This window comes from Ranitomeya imitator, chromosome 2 (genome assembly GCF_032444005.1).
Source record: "Ranitomeya imitator isolate aRanImi1 chromosome 2, aRanImi1.pri, whole genome shotgun sequence".
Lineage (NCBI taxonomy): Eukaryota > Metazoa > Chordata > Amphibia > Anura > Dendrobatidae > Ranitomeya > Ranitomeya imitator.
This window is the reverse complement of record NC_091283.1, coordinates 114995440-115017970: the sequence shown is the minus strand read 5'-3', so window position 1 is coordinate 115017970 and position 22531 is coordinate 114995440.

The window sequence follows — 22531 nt, the reverse complement described above, 5'->3', positions numbered from 1 at the left end:
GAGTAGGAAAACCGCTTTTAAAGCCGGAGCAGCAAGAGCAAGTTTTGGCTTATCTTGCTGACTCAGCCTCTAGCTCTTTTGCCTCCTCTCGTGAAACTGGTAAATGTCAAAGCAGCGCGTCGTTAGTGGATGTTCACGGTCAGGGACAAGTCGCTTCCTTGTCCTCTTCAGCAAAAACAACAACAGAGAAGAATGCAGCAGGCGACACAACGGGTTACTCCATGGAGCTCTTTACACATATCGTCCCTGGCTTAGAAAGTGAAGCAGTTAACAGTCCATGCCCATTATAAGTTGAATCTGACATGGAGTGCACTGATGCACAGCCACAGCCAGACTACTATGCTGGTCCTTTGACTCAGACCACAACATTGCCCTCGCAGGGTGCTGATCAAGAATCAGACCCTGATGAGACTATGTTGCCCCATCACGAACGCTATACCACCGACCGACACGGTGACACAGACGAAGTTGCACACGAGCTACAAGAAGAGGTAATAGATGACCCAGTTCTTGACCCCGATTGGCAGCCATTGGGGGAACAGGGTGCAGGCGGCAGCAGTTCTGAAGCAGAGGAGGAGGGGCCGCAGCAGGCATCAACATCGCAACAGGTTCCATCTGCCGGGCCCGTATCTTGCCCAAAACGCGTGGCAAAGCCAAAACCTGTTGGAGGACAGCGTGGCCATCCGGTTAAAGCTCAGTCTGCAATGCCTGAAAAGGTATCCGATGCTAGAAAGAGTGCAGTCTGGCATTTTTTTAAACAACATCCAATTGATCAGCGCAAAGTCATCTGTCAAAAATGTTCAACTACCTTAAGCAGAGGACAGAATCTGAAAAGTCTCAATACAAGTTGCATGCATAGACATTTAACCACCATGCATTTGCAAGCCTGGACTAACTACCAAACGTCCCTTAAGGTTGTAGCACCCTCGGCCAATGAAGCTAGTCAGGAACGCAACATCCCTTCCGGCAGTGTAGGGCCACCATTTTCCGCACCACCTGCAGTATCTGTGCAGGTTTCTTTGCCAGGCCAAAGCAGTCAGGGTCAGGGAATCACCAGTTTCGTAGTAGGAAACACTGCATCTAGGGCACCGGCGGCAACAATACCATCTCCCACCGTCTCTCAGTCTGCCATGTCCACCGGCACCCCCGCTAGTTCCACGATCTCCAGCTCTCCAGTCCAGCTCACCCTACATGAGACTATGGTTAGAAAAAGGAAGTACTTAGCCTCGCATCCGCGTACACAGGGTTTGAACGCCCACATAGCTAGACTAATCTCGTTAGAGATGATGCCCTACCGGTTAGTTGAAAGCGAAGCTTTCAAAGCCCTGATGGACTAAGCTGTACCACGCTACGAGCTACCCAGTTGACACTTTTTTTCCAGAAAAGCCATCCCAGCCCTCCACCAGCATGTTAAAGAGCGCATCGTCCATGCACTCAGGCAATCTGTGAGCACAAAGGTGCACCTGACAACAGATGCATGGACCAGTAGGCATGGCCAGGGACGTTACGTGTCCATCACGGCACACTGGGTGAATGTTGTGGATGCAGGGTCCACAGGGGACAGCAAGTTTGGGACAGTTCTGCCTAGCCCACGGTCTAGGAAACAGTTGGCTGTAGCCGTTCGCACCCCCTCCTCCTCCTCTTCGTCCTCCTGCAGAAGCGAGAGCTCGTCCACAGACAGCAGTCGCACAACCACTCCATCCGCAGCTGCCACTGTTGCACACCAGGTCTCCCATTATGGGGCAGCTACTGGCAAACGTCAGCAGGCTGTATTGGCTATGAAGTGTTTGGGCGACAACAGACACACCGCGGAAGTTCTGTCCGAGTTCTTGCAGAAAGAAACGCAGTCGTGGCTGGGCACTGTAGATCTTGAGGCAGGCAAGGTAGTGAGTGATAACGGAAGGAATTTCATGGCTGCCATCTCCCTTTCCCAACTGAAACACATTCCTTGCCTGGCTCACACCTTAAACTTGGTGGTGCAGTGCTTCCTGAAAAGTTATCCGGGGTTATCCGACCTGCTCCTCAAAGTGCGTGGACTTTGCTCACATATCCGCCGTTCGCCCGTACACTCCAGCCGTATGCAGACCTATCAGCGTTCTTTGAACCTTCCCCAGCATCGCCTAATCATAGACGTTGCAACAAGGTGGAACTCAACACTGCACATGCTTCAGAGACTGTGCGAACAGAGGCGGGCTGTTATGTTTTTGTGGGAGGATACACATACACGGGCAGGCAGTAGGATGGCAGACATGGAGTTTTCAGGTGTGCAGTGGTCGAAGATTCAAGACATGTGTCAAGTCCTTCAGTGTTTTGAGGAATGCACACGGCTGGTTAGTGCAGACAACGCCATAATAAGCATGAGCATCCCCCTAATGCGTCTGCTGATGCAAAGTTTGACGCACATAAAGGATCAGGCGTCTGCAGCTGAGGAAGAGGAAAGCCTTGATGACAGTCAGCCATTGTCTGGCCAGGGCAGTGTACAGGACGAGTTAGCGGGCGAAGAGGAGGAGGAGGACGAGGAGGATGATGGGGATGATTATATTTTTAATGAGGAAGCTTTTCCGGGGCCACTGGAAATTGGTGGCGCGGCAAGGCCGGGTTCTGGTTTTTGGAGGGACACAAGTGACGTGGATTTGCCTGAAACTGCCCCTCAACCAAGCACAACCGCATATTTGAGAACTGGAACTTTGGCCCACATGGCGGATTATGCCTTACGTATCCTCAAAAGGGACACACGCATAACTAAAATGATGAACGATGACGATTACTGGTTGGCCTGCCTCCTTGATCCTCGCTATAAAGGCAAATTGCAAAATATAATGCCACATGAGAACTTGGAACTAATATTAGCAACCAAACAATCAACTCTTGTTGACTGTTTGCTTCTGGCATTCCCTGCACACAGCGCCCGTGATCGTTCTCACACGAGCTGCAGGGGCCAGCAGACCAGAGGAGTTAGAGGGGCAGAAATCAGAAGTGGCGTTGGCCAGAGGGGTTTTCTGACCAGGTTGTGGAGTGATTTTGCTATGACCGCAGACAGGACAGGTACTGCAGCATCAATTCAAAGTGACAGGAGACAACATTTGTCCAGTATGGTTACAAACTATTTTTCATCCCTTATCGATGTTCTCCCTCAACCGTCATTCCCATTTGATTACTTGGCATCAAAATTAGACACCTGGCCAGAATTGGCAGAATATGCATTGCAGGAGCTTGCTTGCCCGGCAGCTAGTGTCCTATCAGAAAGAGTATTCAGTGCTGCAGGTTCAATACTAACAGAAAAAAGGACTCGTCTGGCTACCCAAAATGTAGATGATCTAACCTTCATTAAAATGAACCACAACTGGATTTCGAAATCTTTTGCCCCACCTTGCCCGGCTGACACCTAGCTTTCCTATGAAAAGGTCTTGCCTGTGGACTATTCTGAATGCCTTTTCCAATCTCGTAATTTTCTGCACCTGATTGTCCAGCATACGACATGTTTACACCTCACTAAATGGCCAAACTCCCCACACGGGGCCGTGGTATCAACACTTGGCGACAGCACCCGTGAGAGTGCTGTTTGTCTGAAGAGGTGGGTGTGCCCGCTTTTGGTCGATGGCACTGCCACTGGGTCCCTCCTAGTACAATAAAGTGTCTCTGGCGGTGGTGGTGCGCACCCAACGTCAGACACACCGTTGTAATATGAGGGGCCCTGGGCCTGTACCGCCGGCCACAAGACAGTTCCCCCCCCCCCCAGCTCAAACAGTGCTCTACCACTTGCAAAATTATCTCACAGCTCCACCAATGTTTAGTCTATGCGCTGACATCCTTCAATGCCTGCCACTGACAATACCATTGTATTGACATTTTTGTTATGTTAGGCCTTCGAAGCCTGTCTGCGGTCACTCCTTCCATTATGCCTCCACTGACCACACCACTGCTGCCCGTGTACCCCTGGAACCAATTTAAAATTGCCTACAGCCATGTGTTATTATTTTAGGCCTTCGATGCCTGTCTGCGGTCACTCCTTACAATATGCCTCCACTGACCACACCACTGCTGCCCGTGTACCCCTGGAACCAATTTAAAATTGCCTACAGCCAGCCCAATTATTTTATTTTAGGCCTTCGATGCCTGTCTGCGGTCCGTTCTTTCTACTACTACTACACTGACCAGGCCACTGCTGCCCGTGTACCCCTGGAACCAATTTAAAATTGCCTACAGCCATGTGTTATTATTTTAGGCCTTCGATGCCTGTCTGCGGTCACTCCTTACAATATGCCTCCACTGACCACACCACTGCTGCCCGTGTACCCCTGGAACCAATTTAAAATTGCCTACAGCCAGCCCAATTTTTTTATTTTAGGCCTTCGATGCCTGTCTGCGGTCACTCCTTCCACTAGGCCTCCACTGACCACACCACTGCTGCCCGTGTACCCCTGGAACCAATTTAAAATTGCCTACAGCCATGTGTTATTATTTTAGGCCTTCGATGCCTGTCTGCGGTCACTCCTTACAATATGCCTCCACTGACCACACCACTGCTGCCCGTGTACCCCTGGAACCAATTTAAAATTGCGTACAGCCAGCCCAATTTTTTTATTTTAGGCCTTCGATGATTGTCTGCAGTCCGTTCTTTCTACTACTACTACACTGACCAGGCCACTGCTGCCCGTGTACCCCTGGAACCAATTTAAAATTGCCTACAGCCATGTGTTATTATTTTAGGCCTTCGATGCCTGTCTGTGGTCACTCCTTACAATATGCCTCCACTGACCACACCACTGCTGCCCGTGTACCCCTGGAACCAATTTAAAATTGCCTACAGCCAGCCCAATTTTTTTATTTTAGGCCTTCGATGCCTGTCTGCAGTCCGTTCTTTCTACTACTACTACACTGACCAGGCCACTGCTGCCCGTGTACCCCTGGAACCAATTTAAAATTGCCTACAGCCATGTGTTATTATTTTAGGCCTTCGATGCCTGTCTGCGGTCACTCCTTACAATATGCCTCCACTGACCACACCACTGCTGCCCGTGTACCCCTGGAACCAATTTAAAATTGCCTACAGCCAGCCCAATTTTTTTTATTTTAGGCCTTCGATGCCTGTCTGCGGTCACTCCTTCCACTAGGCCTCCACTGACCACACCACTGCTGCCCGTGTACCCCTGGAACCAATTTAAAATTGCCTACAGCCAGCCCAATTTTTTTATTTTAGGCCTTCGATGCCTGTCTGTGGTTTGTTCTTTCTACTACTACTACACTGACCAGGCCACTGCTGCCCGTGTACCCCTGGAACCAATTTAAAATTGCCTACAGCCATGTGTTATTATTTTAGGCCTTCGATGCCTGTCTGCGGTCACTCCTTCCACTAGGCCTCCACTGACCACACCACTGGTGCCCGTGTACCCCTAGAACCTATTTATAATTGCATAGAGCATCCTTTTTTTAATAGTTGGCGTACAAAGTCTGTCTGCGGTTCACTATTGAAATTGTCCTCCACTGCCCAGAGCACTGCAGCTTGTGTACCCTTGTAACTTTTTTCTGCTGCAGTGAGCCACATTTTTGGTTTGAGTCCTACTACCTGTGTCTGTCTGCGCCACTCAATTCAGCTGTGTTCCTTTGAAAAAAGCTGAGCGTCAATAGTCTTCTTTTCAGCCTCTAGGAATTTTAAAACTGCATTGGGTGTACAACTTTGGTAGGGCCTACTAACGGTGTCTGCCTCCCCAAGGTGTTCCCCAGGTTTCCTCTCCATTGCTTCAATCTTCATGCTCTCGTTTAGTAGTTGTTGGAAACTACGCTGCATTAGGCCTACAAATTGGGTATGGGGTGTAGAGAGATGGTGTGTTCCACTCCAAGGTGTTCTCCAGGTTGCCTTTCCTGAGCTTCAATCTTCATGCTCTCGTTTAGTAGTTGTTGGAAACTACGCTGCATTAGGCCTACAAATTGGGTATGGGGTGTAGAGAGATGGTGTGTTCCACTCCAAGGTGTTCTCCAGGTTGCCTTTCCTGAGCTTCAATCTTCATGCTCTAGTTTAGTAGTTGTTGGAAACTACGCTGCATTAGGCTTACAAATTGGGTATGGGGTGTAGAGAGATGGTGTGTTCCACTCCAAGGTGTTCTCCAGGTTGCCTTTCCTGAGCTTCAATCTTCATGCTCTCGTTTAGTAGTTGTTGGAAACTACGCTGCATTAGGCCTACAAATTGGGTATGGGGTGTAGAGAGATGGTGTGTTCCACTCCAAGGTGTTCCCCAGGTTTCATCGACATTGGTTCGATCTTCATGCTCTCGTTTAGTAGTTGTTGGAAACTACGCTGCATTAGGCCTACAAATTGGGTATGGGGTGTAGAGAGATGGTGTGTTCCACTCCAAGGTGTTCCCCAGGTTTCCTCTCCATTGCTTCGATCTTCATGCTCTCGTTTAGTAGTTGTTGGAAACTACGCTGCATTAGGCCTACAAATTGGGTATGGGGTGTAGAGAGATGGTGTGTTCCACTCCAAGGTGTTCTCCAGGTTGCCTTTCCTGAGCTTCGTTCTTCATGCTCTCGTTTAGTAGATGTTGGAAACTACGCTGCATTAGGCCTACAAATTGGGTATGGGGTGTAGAGAGATGGTGTGTTCCACTCCAAGGTGTTCTCCAGGTTGCCTTTCCTGAGCTTCAATCTTCATGCTCTCGTTTAGTAGTTGTTGGAAGCTACGCTCCATTAGGCCTACAAATTGGGTATGGGGTGTAGAGAGATGGTGTGTTCCACTCCAAGGTGTTCTCCAGGTTGCCTTTCCTGAGCTTCAATCTTCATGCTCTCGTTTAGTAGTTGTTGGAAACTACGCTGCATTAGGCCTACAAATTGGGTATGGGGTGTAGAGAGATGGTGTGTTCCACTCCAAGGTGTTCTCCAGGTTGCCTTTCCTGAGCTTCAATCTTCATGCTCTCGTTTAGTAGTTGTTGGAAACTACGCTGCATTAGGCCTACAAATTGGGTATGGGGTGTAGAGAGATGGTGTGTTCCACTCCAAGGTGTTCCCCAGGTTTCCTCTGTATTGCTTCGATCTTCATGCTCTCGTTTAGTAGTTGTAGAAAACTACACTGCATTAGGCCTACAAATTGGGTATGGGGTGTAGAGAGATGGTGTGTTCCACTCCAAGGTGTTCCCCAGGTTTCGACCACATTGCTTCGGTCTTCCTACTCTCGTTTAGTAGTTGTAGAAAACTACACTGCATTAGGCCTACAGATTGGGTATGGGGTGTAGAGAGACGGTGTGTTACACTCCAAGGTGTTCCCCAGGTTTCGTCCACATTGCTTCGATCTTCCGACTCTCGTTTAGTAGTTGTTGAAAACTACACTGCATTAGGCCTACAAATTGGGTATGGGGTGTAGAGAGATGGTGTGTTCCACTCCAAGGTGTTCTCCAGGTTGCCTTTCCTGAACTTCTATCTTCAGGCTCTCATTAAATTGTAGTTAAATGGAACAACTGCATTTGGCGTACTAGTTGGTTTGGAGCCTACTATCGGTGTCTGCCACTCCTTGCTGTTCTCCTGGTTTCCTGTCCTGAAATTCCATTTTCAGGCTCTTGTTAAGTAGTTGTTAATGTTAGACTGCATTTGGCCTACTAGTTGGGTTGGGGCCTACTATCGGTGTCTGCCACTCCTTGCTGTTCTCCTCAACTGAACAAAGCTGGGCCGCCTGTTTACTACGGTTGCCAATTTTGAACTGCATGTCGACTACTTACTGATTTGGGCCAACTCTCTGTGTCAGCCTCTCATTCCAGTTGTCCTCCACTGCAATGCCCCCTGGTTAGTCCTGTGTTACCAATTTTGAACTGCATTTAGCCCACTTTATTCTTTGGGCCTATATCTGTGTTTCCTCCTCATCCTGCCCATTGCCCAGCCAGTGATAGATGAGTCTGCTGGTACATTGACCCATAACGCAAAATTCCCCGTGCACGCTACACAGCAAGATTGTGACCCTGCTGAAAGTCAGGTTCCTCTTCCCGCATACCATACCACCTTACACGAGGACAAAGAGTAAGGTGCAGATGAAAGTGCAGGTTCCTTCATCAGGTGGGGGGAGGAATACTAGTTGGCGACGTCACTGGCACAGGGCCTCTCATAGTATGCAAAAGTGTTGCTGCCGCTGGGAGGCGCCCCCGCCGTGCAAACACACCGCTGTACTTTGAGGGGCCCTGTGCCAGTGCCAATGCCAACGAGTGGGCCCCCCCTGCTTGCTCAGGATCACAGCACTTGCAAAGTTTAAATACTTACCTCTCCCTGCTCCACTGCCGTGACGTGGTCCAGATTTACTGGGCCCACTAATTACTTGAACCAGCCCTACCCCCCACAACTTTAGCCAAATGACCCCCAATTTCAAATGCCTTCCAATTATTATAAGGTAAATTACGATTGACAAGCTTCTTTAACAAGAATGGATGTTTTTGCCATTAAAATGGGCAGTGTAGGTGTTTTCCTGGCCTCCACTCACTGCCGACTATGCTCCCCCATTGACTTGCATTGGGTTTCGTGTTTCGGGCGATACCCGACTTTTCGCGATAATCGGCCGATTCCACTTGACTCGACTTCTAAGATAGTCGGGTTTCGCGAAACACGGCTCGACTCTAAAAAGGTCAAGGTCGCTCAACCCTACTCACCATCACTTGTCACTTTGTTCCCCGAAGCCAGTGTCATCTGTAAAAAATCTGAAAATAACAAACTAAAAATATACTCCCTGATCCACAGAAATCCACGAGTGTCCCACGGCGATCTCCCATGGAGAACAGCAACATCAGCTGATGCAACCGCTCTCTAGGGGCTCCAGGAATGCAATGATGGGAGGAAGGTATCCTTCCGCACTGTATTCCTCAGCCACTGTAAAAAAATAATCCCTAGTCTCACTTTTGGCACTGCTGTGTGAGAAATTTCCCACGCAGCACATGCCATAAAGTGAGACTCTGAACTATAGTAACCTCTCAGTGATGCACTGCAGGAGCCATTGTCTCCTGTCAGTGTGTCACTGAAGGTCCTATAGAGCAGTGACATCACCTGATGTCACTGTTTTCTAAGGGAGATCGTCGTGGGACACTCGTTATTAATTGGACTACGGCAGACAGGTAGTATACGGTTTATTATTTTATGCTTTTTGCAGGCGCTGAAGTATGGTAAGTATGGTTAAATGAAGAATATTAAAATACTTTTTTCTGGCTGTGTCTTTTTTCTTAACTCTTTCACTACACTAGGATTACTAATGGATAGGCATCTTATTGACGCCTCTCCATTATTAACCCGGCTTATTATCACCTTACAATAGCAAGGTGACATTATCCCCTTATTACCCCATATCCCATCGCTACACGGGAGTAGGAAGAGAGGGACTAAGTCCCGGAATTTCCGCATCTTACGGATGCACCATTTCTGGGGCGGCTTCGGACTGGTATTTGTAGCCGGGGGGGCAATATCCATGGCCCCTCTCTAGGCTATGAATATCAGCCCGCAGCACTCTGCGTAGCCTTTCTGGCTCTAAAATATAGGGGGACCCCACGTCATTTTTTGAGGGGTCTCCCTATTTTAATAGCCAGTAAAGGCTACGCAGACTGCTGAGGGATGATATTCATAGCCCGGGAGGGGCTGTGGGTATTACCATCTTCCCAGGCTCCAAATATTGACCCCCTGCTGTCGGCTTTCCCCTCTGGCACAGAAAATTGCGCGGGAGCCCACGCCGTTTTTACCATATTTTTATTAACCCCTTCCTGACCTTTGACGCCACGTAGACGTCATGAAAGTCGGTGCCAATCCGACCCATGACGCCTATGTGGCGTCATGGAAAGATCGCATCCCTGCAGATCGGGTGAAAGGGTTAACTCCAATTTTACCCGATCTGCAGGGACAGGGGGAGTGGTAGAACAGCCCGGGGGGGCCATGGCCGATGCTGCAATATCATCGGCCATGGCTGGAAACACTGGTCTGCCCCCCCACCACACCGATCGCCCCCCCAAGCTACCGATCTGTCCTGTACACTGCTCCACTCCCCTCCATCCTCCTATCCGCTCCTCCCGTGATCTTGTCCACTCCCCCGTGCTCCAATCCCACCCCCCTTGCTCTGATCCAACCCCCCTCCACTCCGATCCACCCTCCCATGCTCCGATCCACCCCCGTGCTCCAATCCACCTGCCCATGCTCCGATCCACCCCCCGTGCTCCAATCCACCCCCACGCGCTCCGATCCACCCCGATGCTCCGATCCACCCCCGTGCTCCCCCCACCCCATCATACTTACCGAGCCTCCCGGGGTCCGTCCATCTTCTCCATGGGCACCTCCATCTTCCAAAATAGCGGGCGCATGCGCAGTGCGCCCGCCGAATCTGCCAGCTGGCAGATTCGTTCCAATGTGCATTTTGATCACTGTGATAAAACCTATCACAGTGATCAAAATAAAAAAAATAGTAAATGACCCCCCCCCCCTTTGTCACCCCCATAGGTAGAGACAATAATAAAGTAAAGAAATTTTTTTTCCCACTAAGGTTAGAATTAGGGTTAGGGTTAGGGTTTCGGTATGTGCGCACGTATTCTGGTCCTTTGCGGGTTTTTTCGCTGCGGATTTGATAAATCCGCAGTGCTAAACCTCTGTGGATTTATGGCGGATTTACCGCGGTTTTCCTGCGCATTTCACTGCGGTTTTACACCTGCGATTTTCTATTGGAGCAGTTGTAAAACCGCTGCGGAATCCGCAGAAAGAAGTGACATGCTGCGGAATGCAAACCGCGGCGTTTCCGTGCAGTTTTTCTGCAGCATGTGTACAGTGATTTTTGTTTCCCGTAGGTTTACATTGAACTGCAAACTCACGGGAAACTGCTGCGGATCCTCAGCGTTTTCCGCAGCGTGTGCACATACCTTTAGAATTAGGCTATGTGCACACGGTGCGGATTTGGCTGCGGATCCGCAGCGGATTGGCCGCTGCAGATTCGCAGCAGTGTTCCATCAGGTTTACAGTTCCATGTAAACCTATGGAAAACCAAATCCGCTGTGCCCATGGTGCGGAAAATACCACGCGGAAACGCTGTGTTGTATTTTCCGCAGCATGTCAATTCTTTGTGCGGATTCCGCAGCGCTTTACACCTGTTCCTCAATAGGAATCTGCAGGTGAAATCCGCACAAAAAACACTGGAAATCCGCAGTAAATCCGCAGGTAAAATGCAGTGCATTTTACCCGTGGATTTTTCAAAAATGGTGCTGAAAAATCTCACACGAATCCACAACGTGGGCACATAGCCTTAGGGTTAGGGTTGGAATTAGGGTTGTGGTTAGGGTTGTGATTGGGGTTATGGCTACAGTTGGGATTAGGGTTAGGGGTGTGTTGGGGTTAGTGATGGAGGTAGAATTGAGGGGTTTCCACTGTTTAGGCACATCAGGGGTCTCCAAACGCAACATGGCGCCACCATTGATTCCAGCCAATCTTGTATTCAAAAAGTCAAATGGTGCTCCCTCACTTCCGAGCCCCGACATGCGCACAAACAGTGGTTTACTCCCACATATGGGGTACCAGCATACTCAGGACAAACTGCGCAACAATTACTGGGGTCCTATTTCTCCTTTTACCCTTGTGAAATTAAAAAATTGCTTGCTAAAACATCATTTTTGAGGAAAGAAAAATGATTTTTTATTTTCACGGCTCTGCGTTGTAAACGTCTGTGAAGCACTTGGGGGTTCACAGTGCTCACCACATATCTAGATAAGTTCCTTGGGGGGCCTAGTTTCTAAAATGGGGTCATTTGTGGGGGGTTTCTACTGTTTAGGCACACCAGGGGCTCTGCAAACGCAACGTGACGCCCGCAGACCATTCCATCAAAGTCTGCATTTCAAAAGTCACTACTTCCCTTCTGAGCCCCGACGTGTGCCCAAACAGTGGTTTACCCCCACACATGGGGTATCAGCATACTCAGGAGAAACTGGACAACAACTATTGGGGTCCAATTTCTCCTGTAACCCTAGGGAAAATAAAAAATTCTGGGCTAAAAAATTATTTTTGAGGAAAGAAAACGTATTTATTATTTTCATGGCTCTGCGTTATAAACTTCTGTGAAGCACTTGGGGGTTCAAAGTGCTCACCACACATCTAGATTAGTTCCTTTGTGGGTCTAGTCTCCAAAATGCGGTCATTTGTGGGGGATCTCTAATGTTTAGGCACACAGGGGGCTCTCCAAATGTGACATGGTGTCCGCTAATGATTGGAGCTAATTTTCCATTTAAAAAGCCAAATGGCGGGCCTTCCCTTCCGAGCCCTGCCGTGCGCCCAAACAGTCGTTTACCCCCACATATGGGGTATCAGCATGGTGCGGATTTGGCTGCGGATCCGCAGCGGATTGGCCGCTGCAGATTCGCAGCAGTGTTCCATCAGGTTTACAGTTCCATGTAAACTATGGAAAACCAAATCCGCTGTGCCCATGGTGCGGAAAATACCACGCGGAAACGCTGTGAGGTATTTTCCGCAGCATGTCAATTCTTTGTGTGGATTCCGCAGCGTTTTACACCTGTTCCTCAATAGGAATCTGCAGGTGAAATCCGCACAAAAAACACTGGAAATCCGCAGTAAATCCGCAGGTAAAATGCAGTGCATTTTACCCGTGGATTTTTCAAAAATGGTGCTGAAAAATCTCACACGAATCCACAACGTGGGCACATAGCCTTAGGGTTAGGGTTGGAATTAGGGTTGTGGTTAGGGTTGTGATTGGGGTTATGGCTACAGTTGGGATTAGGGTTAGGGGTGTGTTGGGGTTAGTGATGGAGGTAGAATTGAGGGGTTTCCACTGTTTAGGCACATCAGGGGTCTCCAAACGCAACATGGCGCCACCATTGATTCCAGCCAATCTTGTATTCAAAAAGTCAAATGGTGCTCCCTCACTTCCGAGCCCCGACATGCGCACAAACAGTGGTTTACTCCCACATATGGGGTACCAGCATACTCAGGACAAACTGCGCAACAATTACTGGGGTCCTATTTCTCCTTTTACCCTTGTGAAATTAAAAAATTGCTTGCTAAAACATCATTTTTGAGGAAAGAAAAATTATTTTTTATTTTCACGGCTCTGCGTTGTAAACGTCTGTGAAGCACTTGGGGGTTCACAGTGCTCACCACATATCTAGATAAGTTCCTTGGGGGGCCTAGTTTCTAAAATTGGGTCACTTGTGGGGGGTTTCTACTGTTTAGGCACACCAGGGGCTCTGCAAACGCAACGTGACGCCCGCAGACCATTCCATCAAAGTCTGCATTTCAAAAGTAACTACTTCCCTTCTGAGCCCCGACGTGTGCCCAAACAGTGGTTTACCCCCACACATGGGGTATCAGCGTACTCAGGAGAAACTGGACAACAACTATTTGGGTCCAATTTCTCCTGTAACCCTAGGGAAAATAAAAAATTCTTGGCTAAAAAATTATTTTTGAGGAAAGAAAACGTATTTATTATTTTCATGGCTCTGCGTTATATACTTCTGTGAAGCACTTGGGGGTTCAAAGTGCTCACCACATATCTAGATAAGTTCCTTTCAGGGTCTAGTTTCCAAAATGGGGTCACTTGTGGGGGTTTCTACTGTTTAGCCACATCAGGGTCTCTGCAAAAACGCAATGTGATGCCCGCAGAGCATTCCATCAAAGTCTGCATTTCAAAACGTCACTACTTCACTTTCAAGCCCCGGCATGTGCCCAAACAGTAGTTTACCCCCACATATGGGGTATCACCATACTCAGAAGTAACTGGTAAACAAATATTGGGGTCAAATTTCTCCTGTTACCCTTGGGAAAATAAAAAAATTCTGGACTAAATAATTATTTTTGAGGAAAGAAAACATATTTATTATTTTCACGGCTCTGCGTTATAAACATCTGTGAAGCACTTGGGGGTTCAAAGTGCTCACCACACATCTAGATAAGTTCTTTTCGGGGTCTAGTTTCCAAAATGGGGTCACCTGTGGGGGGTATCTACTGTTTAGCCACATCAGGGGCTCTGCAAACGCAATGTGACGCCGCAGAGCATTCCATCAAAGTCTGCATTTCAAAACATCACTACTTCAATTCCGAGCCCCGGCATGTGCCCAAACAGTGGTTTACCCCCACATATGGGGTATCAGCGTACTCAGGAGAAACGGATCAACAACTTTTGGGGTCAAATTTCTCCTGTTACCTTTGGAAAAATAAAAAATTGCAGGCTAAAAAATCATTTTTGAGAAAAGAATTTTCTTTTTTTAATTTTCATGGCTCTGCGTTATAAACTTCTGTGAAGCACTTGGGGGTTCAAAGTGCTCACCACACATCTAGATTAGTTCCTTTGTGGGTCTAGTCTCCAAAATGCGGTCATTTGTGGGGGATCTCCAATGTTTAGGCACACAGGGGCTCTCCAAATGTGACATGGTGTCCGCTAATGATTGGAGCTAATTTTCCATTTAAAAAGCCAAATGGCGGGCCTTCCCTTCCGAGCCCTGCCGTGCGCCCAAACAGTCGTTTACCCCCACATATGGGGTATCAGCATACTCAGGACAAACTGTACAACAAAATTTGTGGTCCAATTTCTCCTATTACCCTTGGCAAAATAGGAATTCCAGGCTAAAAAATCATTTTTGAGGAAAGAAAAATTATTTTTTATTTTCATGGCTCTGCGTTATAAACTTCTGTGAAGCACCTGGGGGTTTAAAGTGCTCAATTTGCATCTAGATAAGTTCCTTGGGGGGTCTAGTATCCAAAATGGGGTCACTTGTGGGGAGCTCCAATGTTTAGGCACACAGGGGCTCTCCAAACGCGACATGGTGTCCGCTAACAAGTGGAGCTAATTTTCTGTTCAAAAAGTCAAATGGCGCGCCTTCCTTTCCAAGCCCTGCCGTGTGACCAAACAGTGGTTTACCCCCACATATGAGGTATCGGTGTACTCAGGAGAAATTGCCCAACAAATTTTATGATCCATTTTATCCTGTTGCTCATGTAAAAATGAAAAAATTGAGGCTAAAATAATTTTTTTGTGAAAAAAAGTACTTTTTCATTTTTTACGGATCAATTTGTGAAGCACCTGGGGGCTTAAAGTGCTCAATATGCATCTAGATAAGTTCCTTGGGGTGTCTAGTTTCCAAAATGGGGTCACTTGTGTGGGAGCTCCAATTTTTAGGCACACGGGGCTCTCCAAACATGACATGGTGTCCGCTAAAAAGTGGAGCCAATTTTTCATTCAAAAAGTCAAATGGCGCTCCTTCCCTTCCAAGCCCTGCCGTGTGCCCAGTGGTTTACCCCAAATATGAGGTATCAGCGTACTCAGGACAAATTGGACAACAATGTTCGTGGTTCAGGTTCTCCTTTTAACATTGGGAAAATAAAAAAATTGTTGCTAAAAGATCATTTTTGTGACTAAAAAGTTAAATGTTCATTTTTTCCTTCCATGTTGCTTCTGCTGCTGTGAAGCACCTGAAGGGTTAATAAACTTCTTGAATGTGGTTTTGTGCACCTTGAGGGGTGCAGTTTTTAGAATGGTGTCACTTTTGGGTATTTTCAGCCATGTAGATCCCTCAAACTGACTTCAAATGTGAGGTGGTCCCTAAAAAAATGGTTTTGTAAATTTTGTTGTAATGAGAAATGACTGGTCAAATTTTAACCCTTATAACTTCCTAGCAAAAAAAAAATTTGTTTCCAAAATTCTGCTGATGTAAAGTATACATGTGGGAAATGTTATTTATTAACTATTTTGTGTCACATAACTCTCTGGTTTAACAGAATAAAAATTCAAAATGTGAAAATTGCGAAATTTTCTAAATTTTCGCCAAATTTTCATTTTTATCACAAATAAACGCAGAATTTATTGACCTAAATTTACCACTATCATGAAGCTTAATATGTCACGAAAAAACAATCTCAGAATCGCTAGGATCCATTGAAGCGTTCCTGAGTTATTACCTCATAAAGGGACACTGGTCAGAATTGCAAAAAACGGCAAGGTCATTAAGGTCAAAATAGGCTGGGTCATGAAGGGGTTAAATGGTCATTAAGGCCTCTTTCAGACTTGCGTCAGTATGGGTCCGTCGCTATGTGTCGGGCTGACATACCGACGCACGTTGTGAAATTTGTGCATGACGTGGGCAGCGGATGCAGTTTTTCAACGCATCCACTGCCCATTCTGAAGTCCGGGAAGGAGGGGACGGAGTTTTGGCTGCGCATGCGCCGTAGAAAATGGCGGACGCGACGGACAAAAAATCGTTCACTTGAATGTTTTTTTATGCCGACGGTCCGCCAAAACACGACAGATCTGTTGCACGACGGACGCGACGAGTGGCCACCCGTCGCTAATACAAGTCTATGGGTTAGAAACGCATCCTGCGAGCCCATTTTCAGGATCCGTTTTTTCCCAAAATGACGGATTGCTAAAAATGCAAGTGTGAAAGTAGCCTTAGAAACATCAGCTTTTCTATTATGTATCTATGGATACATTTATCTATAGATATATTTATAGATATATATATATATATATATATATAGATAGATACATAGATGTATCTATCCATATATCTGGCTGCTTTCACACATCGGGCTTTTGCCATCAGGCACAATCCAGCGAGTTTTGAAAAAAACGGATCCATTTTTTTCCGCCGGATCTGTTTTTTCTCATAGAGTTGTATTAGCGCCGGATTGTGCCTGATGGCCAAATGTTTCATCCGTTTTTTGCCAGATCCGTCAAAAAGCTGTTTCCACTGGATGGCAAACACATACAGAGGAATGGTTTTTCTGTCCGGCAAAAAAACGCACAGCGACGGATCCAGCGAAAAACGGATGAAAATGAGATGTGGTGCAGTTTTCATGCAGTTTTTGGTGCGGTTTTTGGTGTGGTTTTGGTGCAGTTTTTGGTGCAGTTATGATGCAGTTTTTGATGCAGTTTTGGTGCAGTTTTGCTGCAGTTGAAAAACTGCATCCGCTGCCCACATCGTGCACAAATTTAACAACGTGTGTCGGTACGTCGGCCGTTCGCATAGCGATGGACCCGTACTGACGCAAGTGTAAAAGAGGCCTTAATGAGCGTTTAATTTAAAAAAAACGGAAAAAAAGATACAATTTACTGCACCAGAGGGGGAAAGCCGACAGCCGGGGGCCAATATTTGTAGCCTGGGAATGGGGTTATACCCATGTCCCCTCCCGGGCTATGAATATCAGCCAACAGCTGTCTGCGTAGCCTTTACTGGCTATTAAAATAGGGGGACCCCAAAAAAAATGACCTGGGGTCCCCGTATATTTTATAGCCAGAAAGGCTATGCAGACAGCTGCGGGCTGATATTCAGAGCCTAGAGAGGGGCCATGGATATTGGCCCCCCGGCTACAAATACCAGTCCGCAGCTGCCTCAGAATTGGCACATCTGTAAGATGCGCCAATTCCGGCAATTAGCTCCTCTCTTCCCACTCCCGTGTAGCGGTGGGATATGGGGTAATAAGGGGTTAATGTCACCTTGCTATTGTAGGGTGACATTAAGCCGGGTTAATAAAGGAGAGGCGTCAATATGATGCCTATCCATTAGTAATCCTAGTGTAGTGAAAGAGTTAAAAAAATAAAGACCCAGCCAGAAAAAAGTATTTTAATATTCTTCATTTAACCATACTTACCATACTTCAGCGCCTGCAAAAAGCATAAAATAATAAACCGTATACTACCTGTCTGCCGTAGTCCAATTAATAACGAGTGTCCCACGACGATCTCCCTTAGAAAACAGTGACATCAGGTGATGTCACTGCTCTATAGGACCTTCAGTGACACACTGACAGGAGACAATGGTCCTGCAGTGCATCACTGAGAGGTTACTATAGTTCAGAGTCTCACTTTATGGCATTTGCTGCATGGGAAATTTCTCACACAGCAATGCCAAAAGTGAAACTAGAGATTATTTTTTTACAGCGGCGGAGGAACACAGTGCAGAAAGATACCTTCCTCCCATCATTGTATTCCTGGATCCCCTAGAGAGCGGTCGCATCAGCTGATGCTGCCGTTCTCCATGGGAGATCGTCGTGGGAAACTTGTGGATTTCTGTGGATCAGGGAGTATATTGTTTGTTTGTTCCCTGAAGCCAGTGTCATCTGTAAAAAATATTAAAATAACAAAGTGTCAATTGATGGTGAGTATGTGCTCTATGGTATATGTACTGTATGTCTATATGTATGTATTGTATGTGGTATGTATGTAGTATGTATGTAGTATGTTGTATGTATGTAGTATGTAGTATGTATGTAGTATGTATGTAGTATATATGCTGTATGTATGTTGTATGTATGTGGTATGTTGTATGTATGTATGTATGTATTATGTTGTATGTATGTAGTATGTATGTATGTATGTATGTAGTATATATGCATGTAGTATGTATGTAGTATGTTGTATGCAGTATGTATGTAGTATGTTGTATGTATATATAGTATGTTGTATGTATGTAGTATGCATGTCGTATGTATGTTGTATGTATGTGGTATGTTGTATGAATGTTGCATGTATGTATGTAGTATGTATGTAGTATGTTGTATGTATGTATGTATGTATTATGTTGTATGTATGTAGTATGTATGTATGTATCTAGTATATATGCATGTAGTATGTATGTAGTATGTTGTATGCAGTATGTATGCAGTATGTTGTATGTATATATAGTATGTTGTATGTATGTAGTATGCATGTCGTATGTATGTTGTATGTATGTGGTATGTTGTATGAATGTTGCATGTATGTATGTAGTATGTATGTAGTATGTTGTATGTATGTAGTATTTATGTAGTATGTTGTATGTTTGTATGTAGTATGTATGAAGTATACTGTATGTATGTATGTATGTAGTATGTATGTAGTATGTTGTATGTATGTATGCAGTATGTATGTAGTATGTTGTATGTATGTTGTATGCATGTTGTATGTATGTATGTAGTATGTATGTAATATATAGTATGTTGTATGTATGTATGTTTGTTGTATGTATGTAGTATATAGTATGTATGTTTGTGGGTTTTTTTTACATTCAAGACATTAGCCGGATGATGGGACTACTACTGTCCCATCATTGGCTAATGTGTCAATCACTGTCATTGTAGCAGGCATAACCCGATGGGACTTGTAGTCCCATCAGACGATGCCTGCATTCAAGCACAGAGACCCCTGGCAGGCCCGCACAGACAGCCGGCAGCCCGCACAGCCCCCCGATGGGCCTGCACAGACCCTCGAGAGGCCCGCACAGACCCCCAACAGGCCCGTACAGACCCACAGCAGCCCACACAGACCCCGGCAGGCCCGTACAGACCCCTAGCAGCATGCACAGACCCTGGCAGGCCCGCACAGACCCCGCGCAGGCCCGCACAGACCCCCGGCAGCCTGCACAGACCCCCGAGAGGCCCATACAGACCCCCGGCAGGCCAACACAGACCCCCCATGGTCCCGAACAGACCTTGCCCGCACACAGACACGCAGTCTCCGCCCACACTTCGCCCACACTCTTCCTCCCTCCGGACCTTGATGTGCAAAGGAAAGAAAGGGCTAATTATTATTCCGATATTTGTGTCCCATTGACTTGCATTTGTTTCCGGTATTGGCGATACCCGATATTTTTGGGGTATCGGTCCGATCCAATCCGATCCGATATTTCCCGATATCGGAAGGTATCGCTCAACACTAATGATAAGTGAACACGTTCTTGACTCCTTTCATCATTTCAGTCATCAGAAACCAAATGTCTTATCTTTATATAATTTGAGACCTCTTTTCAGCGTGTTATCAGTGTTTACTTCTCAGATACATTCCCTTCAGACCATTCATGTAAGGGCTTATGCACATGACAGGTGTACAGAGACTGTAATACCGGACATTTTCTCCCTTCTTTACAGTCTTCGATTACAAGCTGCATACTCATTTTATTTCTATCCTTGATGAAAAAGTGCAGACTTGTATGAATATAGCCATTTACTTTCAACATGCCTTTGTCAATTACATGAGTAGATATATAAAAAGAATGACTTTAAACAGATCTGCAGCAAAAAATGGTAGTTAGAGAGACAGAGCTAATTGCAAGGGGATCAAAGGGTTGGTACTAGAGATGAGTCGATAAGGCAGATTTCTCATTTGAATATTTGTGTGGATTTTCCTGAGAAATTCATAGCTAATTATGCTCTGGGGTCTATCCAGAACCTAAAACATTATAAATGTAATCTAAGAATTAGATGACATCAACATGTGTCCCACAATTTCTGCTGAATTTTGAAATACCCTATACAGTACTACTTAGCCACATGGCGAGACTTGTTAGGAACAGAGTTCTATTTGCCTCCTGGAGCATAGATTTTCCTAAAATAGTTTGCAGACTCTATATACAGAGCTCCTATGTGCTAGAGAAATGCAGAATCCCCCTTCAAGTTTTGGGAATTATACGCCTTTTTGAATTTATCTACAGGTGTTGTAAAAATTTTGACTCCATGGATGTTTTCCAGAATCAAACAGTAGTGAGTGTTGCTGCGTGAAAATAGCAAACTGCTATTATAGTGACCAGTGCATTACAATTCCCAGTACGTCGTAATGACCAGTACATTATGACTAGCTCATGCTTCTGTAGACACACACATGTAATTTAGGCGGGTCTCATCATTACAGAAATGCCAAAGATGTTGGCGCTAAATTTGGTTAAGGCATACTTGGGCACAGAAGAGAGGGGGCGTTTGGATTTGGGAGAGCAGAATTTACTGAATTTGTTTTGGGGGGTGAGAGCCATTTAGCTTTTCCAGACTCTTTGTACTACAAGTAATGTCGAAGACCCTATATTTCCATTGATAGATGATGGACCTGAGTGGGGACTTTTGTTTGTGGATTGAGTTGAAGGTTTTATTGGGAACATTTTACATAACATTTAGGTTCATATTTATCTGACGCTCCACGCTGAACACATCCTTTGGGGTTTCCATCTAAATCCCTGAGTGACAAGACAGATGAAACCCCCAAGGGATCCATTCACTATACTGACACAGCAGAGTTACTCTTGTCTCCATAAGGCCTCTGTTCAGCAGTGTCATTCTTTTTAGAAATGCACAAAACTGTGGTCAACCGCGCTTTTATGTTTGCCTAAAGAGTTGGATACCGCCAGATCATATGCCAGACTACGTCCGCAATACCTCTATCTGCCTCATTAAAGGGAATCTTCCACTAGGAATTCTGTCTAAATCCTGTATTTCAGAGAATTACACCATAATTCAAAGAATTATAGCTATATTTAAACAGATATAATTTTTCCATATTTCTGGTGACAGAGTCATGTGTGGGATTGTTTTTTTGCGGGACAAGATGACATTTTTATTGGTACCATTTTTAGGCACCTGACATTTTTTGATCGCTTTCTATTCAAATTTGTGGGAGGCAGAATAAACAAAAACCACAATTCAGGAATAGTGTTTTGGGAATTTATTTTTTCTACCGTTCTGTGTTTCTTTAACCGTTTTACCGTTCCGTGTGTGGTAACATTGATAAGGCAGTTTTATTCTTTGGGTCAGTACTATTTAAGGGGCGAACACCCCTGATGATAGAGATCAGCGGGTTCAAGCGAGATTTTCTGTAAAGTTCGACTTCAGGGCCAGAGATAACGCGAACTTGCGTCTGAACCCGGAGCTTGGACTTTACAGATATGGGATGGGGGCAGGGGGCTGTGAAAGAAAGCCTAAAATTAATAATAAACATTATAATTATATTTACCGGAAGCAGATGAGGCCGGGAGACAGCAGGATGAGAGGACGTGGACAGGTAAGTATAATATTTATAATGTTTTTTATTAAATTTAGGCTTTTTTTACAGGCCCTGGACTTGAACTGGACCCAAACTGTAACACAGGTTTCCTATGGAAACCCGTGTTCGGGACCTTGTGACCGAACACTATGTGTTTGATACGGTCCTGCACTTTACAAAGTCACCAATAAGTTGTACTAAAAAAATAGAAAACAGAAATCCCAGCTGGAGCTTAGTGCTGTTTGGAGTCTGGCGCCTTATGTGGCAGTGTACAGACAGTGCCAGACTCCACACAGTACCAACTTATTGGTGACTTTTTCTACTTTTTAAGTGAGGTTTGATAATAACCCAGAACTGGGTCTAAATGTTACCTCATTTCCCTTGCTACCTCGATAATTTTCCTGTGGTGAAATTATATAGTACACAAAATAAACTCTAGTGTTCTGTATCTGCAATTATAGCAAAACAATTTTTGAGTGCGGCTGTTTTCTCTTGGTGGTGATTTCTGGACTTGGTCCAAGTTCAGCCTTCACATAACTATATCAAGAGAGTGCACATCATTTACCTCTTTAGTTCACTGCTTTGACTTTGACTTGACTTTGAGATTGGCGAACATTTTCCGAACAAGTTGACTCATCTCTATTTATGATATCTGCATGTTTCTAACAAGGATGTATAACAAGTGCAAAGAAAGAGTATTCAAAGTTATAAGTACAGATGATAGTAAATGTAACCATCTTTATACATAGTATATACAGATGAGTGAACTCAAAGATAAAAGTTCAGGGTTTGTACCGGACTGTTAAATTCCGGTGCC